This window comes from Mesocricetus auratus, unplaced genomic scaffold, assembly GCF_017639785.1.
Source record: "Mesocricetus auratus isolate SY011 unplaced genomic scaffold, BCM_Maur_2.0 Super-Scaffold_6731, whole genome shotgun sequence".
Lineage (NCBI taxonomy): Eukaryota > Metazoa > Chordata > Mammalia > Rodentia > Cricetidae > Mesocricetus > Mesocricetus auratus.
The window spans coordinates 3,462,558-3,468,557 of NW_024429185.1; positions in this window are offsets into that span (position 1 = coordinate 3,462,558).

The window sequence follows — 6,000 nt, forward strand, 5'->3', positions numbered from 1 at the left end:
GGGAAGCAGGAGGGGTAGGAGACAAGGAACAAATTGGTAATTATTGTAACCATTTTTAGAAACATAGGAAGCAAGACTGGTTGTAAAACTGTTCATTTAAACCATTGAAACTGTATAATAAAGACAGCCCAGGCTATCCAGGATCACATGTTTGAACAACAACAGGTGGTCACAGCCTCTTAATGGCATTGACTTCACACATCCATGCCACATCATTGAACCCATCTGGAGCAAGGCTTTCAGCACATAGGAAACGCTGTTCAGTATGGGAAATAATGATTCTTAGTTTAGGGAAGAAATACTTTTGAATGAGCTCTCTCATTCAACAGAGGCACAGCAAGCCTATACCCCACGTTTTAGGGTTGGCGCAATGGAGGTGTGTCATGGAACTAAGACACTTGGAACCAGTGAGTATTTGGGGAGAGTTTTGGAGAGGAGTGGTGTTCACAGGCAGGGGAAAGTTGTGTCAAAGGGAAGGAGGCAGCTGTGTGTGTAAAAGTGTGGCGGGGGCTGAAGGAAAATCTATCCTTTGCGACTCTTCACAGGGCATATTTATGTTTACAGAATCTGCGATAAATTTTCAGTTGAGAAACAAGTCAATTTATAAAATGTAATTTTTTTCTTTACAGTATGGGTTGATGCCCTTTAAAATTGGGAGAACGGAGAAGGGGGTGTGTGCTATAGGGGCAGGAGAGGAGGGATGAGCTAGAAGTGATAACTGAACTGGTCATGTACATATGCAAATATAAAATGTACTTATCGCAGAAATCAGAACAAAGGATGTGGAAGAGACCCCTGTCCCTGTGTGCATGCCTGGGTGGTGGCGGTGTTTTCATCAGGAACTACATTTTTCAAAAGGAGAAAAGGTCATAAGGAAAACAGTCACAAGTCAAAATTAAGTGTTAAATCAGAAATTAAAAGTTATTTGTCAATAAATCTCTAATGTAAGCTACATGTGGAATGCAAAAAAAAGAGAGAAATTCAGAGCACTTGGGTAATGTTCATGTGATTATTAATTATTGATTTCTAACTCTATCACAGGGAAACATTCAAAAATCAGTGATTAAGTCATTGTGATTAAATATAGGTCGATGAAAGTAAGATTTTTTATAATCACCTACTCTAAGTGGTGGGCTTTGTGATCTAGGCAAGTGCTCTCCCTATTAGCTGCACCTCCAGCACCTCATTTCCTGTTGTTTATTAGTAATAAAAGATATGATGACCCATGGTTTCCCTGCTCCAGAGCATGGTTTCCACAGCAATCCCCCACAGTGGGAGGAAAATTCAGTACATTGTAAAGAAGGATAAAAAGTTGATTTCCCCCAAAGGAAGCAAGGAAACCAAGTATAAATGCAGATGTTATTTCCAAGAAATTTCAAATCTCAAACAGTATTTTCTGAAAAATATTGGTTCACTTAATTGGGCTCCTGGTACATGAACTGTCACTTAATATACAAGAAAATGGGTTTTAAGCTGGTATTATGAGTATCCTCTTCAGGTACATTATAGCAAATGTAAGGATTATGAAAGGATTTCCAACATTTTTTCAAGCCCATTCTCTTTCAGTTTTTATAATGAATACATGTTTTCTATCTACATATTAATGCATAGTTCAACTTCATTAAAATGTGATTATATCACAAAATAATATACAATATCCAATTGTTTTCATTATCTTCTTGCTGGCTACACAATTAAACCACTTATATTCCTCAATTTCTATTTAGCTGTTTAGTTTCTATTTAGATACTCTGTCACTGTTACCTTTAAGTATCTCTCATTTGAAAGTGACTGTCATGTCATAGTACAGTATAATAGACTCACTGAAGATGGTTAAAACAATTATATTTTCTCTTTCTTTCATTAGGCAATACTAAGTGTTGGGGAAGTCTTATGTCAATAAAGCACTGTTGAGCCAATAGGAATCTAGATAGGTGGGACTAGGAGTCCAGGAGACCTCTGGGAGGGAGAAACACAGAGAGTCAAGATGTAACGCCATGGGGTAGGAAGCCCAGAACTATTCTCCGGTAAGAGAAATACTTAGATTAACAATTATGGGATAATTACTTTAGTCAGAGCTAGCCAGTAAGAAACAAGCAAGGCCAACAGCTTCATAATTAATATAGCCTCCTGTGTGTTTATTTGGGACTGATGCGGCTCTAGAACCAGGCTGGCGGGAAGGCTTCTCCCAAAGAAAAAGCTTCTCTTTTACAACTAAGTGCTGAAAACAGGGCTTTGTGAGTAGTCTAAGCAAGTGCTCTCCCTATTAGCTATTCCTCTAGAACCTCATTTCCTGTTGCTTATTAGTAATATAGGATATGATGACCCATGGTTCCCATGCTCAAAAGCGTGGTTTCCACAGCAATTTCCCCCAACAGGAGGAAAACTGAACAAATGTCCAGGTTCTGTAATTCACAGCACTAACTGCACTGTCCTGGTCCACTGAGTCTCATAGCTTCTGGAAGGAAGGAACACTGTCAAGTGTCTGTTCTTCCAAAAGCTGTTGTCACAGCATCTTTCTATCTTATCTTGGAAACTGCACTAGGGAGTACATACTGTAGATGAATCCAAGTGGCCCTCTTCCCAGTTGGGGGAGTTTCTTTTGTATTATTTCAGTATGAATATCATTGGATTTGTATTTGTATGGATGAGGAGTCAAGGAGTCCCACATGCCTAGGTAATTGGAAGTGGTCTGAGTGTCACACTGAACAAAGCTTGAGCAAAGGAAACCTCAAAGTCCATCCCCACAGTGACACACTTCCTCCAACAAGGCCACACATCATAATAATGCCACTCTCTCTGACTTTATGGTGGCCAATTACATCCCAAGTACTACAGTTGTTATAAAATACATTTCTTTTTTGTTTTAGAAGTGGACAGTACTGAACAGACATCTTCATGTAGGTAAGATTTTTATAGGTTTTAAAATGCATTAAGTCATCGGGTAATGCAAAGACTAGAAGCTGATACTTACACTCTAATCTAAGGAGATGGATGCCATATCCTGTGTTCAGTGCTTGCTCTGCCTTAGGGCAATCAGACTGGGGTTATGGAGTGAGAGTGCTGTCTGATAGAGCTCCTACTCTCTAGGTACCTGTGTTTAGAGATCGTGAGGCTGTACCTAGTCTTGTCTTCCTGTTCATCTTTAGCCTTCTGTACAGGTTGACTGGGACCCATGCCCTCCAGTGTCAGGCTGCAGATACACATCACACAGGTTCAGAAAACTAGATTAGGTTGTGTCAGTGGCTCTAATGTAGAGCTTTACGCACATAAGAAGAAACCCAGCTTACAAGACCCAACAGCCTGAATATTTTTTGACAATTGCCACTGTTACAATTGCTTTGCTTTGGTCATCAGAAGTTTTGAGGCAGACCAGGCTCAGCAAGGGTAAGATGACCAAAGACTTTACTTAAGCAGTCAAGTCCTGCAGAGGAAGTTCTGTGGTAAGTGAGAAGTAGTTGTTAGCATCTGCTGAGAGGATGTTTTCATTGACATGCTTCAACCCCAGGGGGTTTTGTTCCCCTTCTTATTTTATAACTATACTCCTTTGTTGATTTTTACCCTTTATTGTTCATCTTTCCTCCTGTGACGTTTGTTTTAATTTTCTGAGAGATAAGTATTTACTTTTTTTCTGAATACATATAAAAGAATCTAGAATATACCCAAAGTTAAAACACACTAAAGTAATTGATTTGGCAAACAGTGAAAGGCAGAAATGATAATTTTCACTCAAGCTCCTCAACTGTAAGGCTGGATGTCTCCTGACTTGCCCACTAGTGTTCAAGTATCTGGTAATAAGATTAGAATGCATTTAGTGAGGCTGAAAGACCCCCAGAGTGGGGAGACCCTCACTCAAGTCTCGGGATAAGCCGACACCCCAGTAATTAAAGAGAGACCGTTCTTGATGCAAACACACGAGGTTTATTCGGGGAACCAGTGTACTGGGGCCAAGCTCATAAGCCTCACAGGGGCAGGGGAGTTTGATCCTCAGTAGCTGCAGTTGGGGGTTTTTAAAAGGGAAAAACCATAAAGAATGGGGGAGTTTAGGCAAACACCATAAAGAATGGGCAAGTTAGGCAAACACCATAAAGGATGGGGAAGTTAGGTAAACACCATAAAGGATGCAGAAGTTAGGTGATAACGGGAAGGTTATAGGTTATCTCGAGCAAGCATTCTTGGGGCATTGTACAGTTAAACATTGAGCAAGGCACCCGATGCGTCAGGAATGTGGTGAGCTAGTTCCTGAATCAGAGAATGTTATCTTTTAAGTTTATCTTGAGGTCACCGGTTTCTCAGGAGAGGGCAGAAGAACAAGTTACTCTGTGCTGGGCTAGTTGCTAGGGGTCTAAAAATGTTGAGTTAGGGTCTTTCAAGGCCATGGAAAGAGCAAGTGTGGAATTAGCAAGTTAGTCACATAGAGGAGGATGGGCATGAGATAACAGAGCAAGGTGGAGACTGAAGAGGAACCTCAGTGGTTTGTGCAGAAGTGAGCATTTTAGAACACAGACTGGGGTGTATGACAAATTTGACAAAGATAACAGTGAGCATTTTAGAACACAGACTGGGGTATATGACAAATTTGACAAAGATAACATTAGTGAGCATTTTAGAACACTGACTGGGGTATATGACAAATTTGACAAAGATAACTTTAGTGAGCATTTTAGAACATGGACTGGAGTATATGACAAATTTGACAAAGATAACAGTAAACTCCAGATCTAAAGATATTAAGATTATCTCAGAAAGCTTAAAGATAGGGTTCTTGATGGTATAGTTCAAGCAAACAGATTCAAATCCATGGCACCCACTCATAAATGGGTATTTCTAACTGAATTTGTAATCCCTGTCTAGTGGGAAGTGGAGATAGGAGGGGATCCAGTAGATCTCAGGTTTAAAAAAAGACCTTGTGTGGAAACCTTGATGGAGACAGTGAGTGACTCAGTGGATATACCTAATTGTCATTCAGACTCGCTGATCTTAGTATGGTTTACACAGTTTTCCAACAGCAGTTAGTGAACTTTATGAGCTGTCAACCAAATAAAAAAAAATAAGCCAGATGTTGTAGCTGGATGCTGTACTGCAGTACTCTTGCTTTTTGACTGTGTCTGTCACTGAACTCAAGGTCACACATGTATGCCATTGGCGAATGTTCTCCCACACACACACATATATATGTGTGTGTGTATATATATACATCCATAGCCCCTAAGTCAGAAATTTTATGATCTCTGCCCCTAAGGATCACAGTATTAGCCATTTTTTTAGAATTATACAGTCCATAACCATTGGTAACAAATTGGATTTCCTAATTATGTGTTTGAGTCTTGAAATGTCAAGCTCATACTAGAGTCACCCAGAACTCTTGGTATTTCTGCTGCCCAAGAGAGATAGTTTTCTTCCACATTTCATATGGAGTCTTCAAAGTGGATGTACAAGCCATTAGGTTCTTTCTGCAGATTCTGATGCTTCAGCATTATAAAATGTGTCCTGAACTATGGCAATGTTTAGCTATGAATCATGTTGTCCTTATAAAGCCATATGCCACAGTCCATATGGAATACACTCTTTCAGGCTGAAAAGTTTTTATTTCACATTTTTTATGTTTAGCCATTATTTCCAAAGTAACAGCTTTAAGGTGGGCCTTCTAATGTTAACCACTCTCACTGATGGTAATCTACTTCTCCATACCTATTCAAAACCCTAATTAAAAAAAACTTGTGTGTATGGGCATGTGTAAGAGATAAGGCTGTGGTACTCTAGGGACATGGGTAGATGAAGCAGGAGCACTAACTCATGAGTACATAAATACGAAGTCACCGCAGCCATCAGAACCACGGCCTGACTTCCCGTGTGTGTGTGTGTGTGTGTGTGTGTGTGTGTGTGAGTGAGTGTGAGAGTGTGTGAGTGTGAGAGTGTGTGAGTGTGAATGAGTGTGTGTGTGTTGTTTTAATCAAGAACTAAGTTTTTCCAATTTATTCTCCATGAGAAAAGGTGGAA